We start from the raw sequence: 1,037 nt of genomic DNA on the forward strand, positions 1-1,037 counted from the left end.
TCACTGCCATAATACGGAGGGGTACTTTCAACATGAAGGGGGAGGGTGTGTGTGTGTGTGTGTGTGTGTGTGTGTGTGTGTGTGTGTGTGTGTGTGTGTGTGTACGTACGCGCGCGTGCACATAGTGTGTGCGTTTTTTTGTTTGTCCTGTTGCTGTACGGTGCTTTTCTCAAAACAGCCGTCGTCAGGGTCACAAAAGGGGTTTCTCCTGGTATGTTGAAAGGTAGTGACAAGAACGGAGGTGGTGGCGTGTGTGGCGTGGCCCACTTGGATGCTGGGCCGACGGAGCTCCGGGTCGACCAGCCGCCCGGGGCCCACTTGGCCTCCGGGTGGAGGGAGCGGCGGGTCGACCAGCTGGCCCGGCTTTGCTTGGCTTCGCCCCAATGGACTGCTGTATGGCCTTGCGTTCACGGGTCGAATTGACCTGGGCGGGCGGAGTCGCCAGTACGACCCGTTCTCTGGCGTTTGCGGTTTCTTTTTAAGATGCGTGGAGTTTTTTCATCGCGGTTATGTGGGTGATGGGTGTGTGCCTTTCCTTTTTGTTTCACTGCCATAATACGGAGGGGTACTTTCAACATGAAGGGGTGTGCGCGCCCGCGCGTGCATGCATGGTGTGTGTGTCTTTTGTCTCGCACGCGCGCGCACACACACACAGGGGTACCTTCAACATGAAGGGATATGTGTGTGTGTGTGTGTGTGTGTGTGTGTGTGCGTGCGTGCGTGCGTGCGTGCGTCCGCATGGTGTGTGCGTCTTTTATTTCGCACGCACGCACACACACACACAGGGCTACCTTCAACATGAAGGGTGTGTGTGTGTGTGTGTGTGTGTGTCTTTTGTTTGTCCTGTTACTGTACGTTGCACGGGGTCACAAAAGGGGTTTCTCCTAGTATGTTGAAAGGTGGTGACAGGGACGGGGGTGGTAGCGTGTGTGGCGTGTGTGGCGTGGCCCACTTGGACGCCGGGCCGACGGAGCTCCGGGTCGACCAGCCGGCCGGAGCCCACTTGGCTTCTGGGCCGAGGGAGCTCCGCGTTGACC

Source organism: Dama dama, chromosome 18, assembly GCF_033118175.1.
Source record: "Dama dama isolate Ldn47 chromosome 18, ASM3311817v1, whole genome shotgun sequence".
Classification (NCBI taxonomy): domain Eukaryota; kingdom Metazoa; phylum Chordata; class Mammalia; order Artiodactyla; family Cervidae; genus Dama; species Dama dama.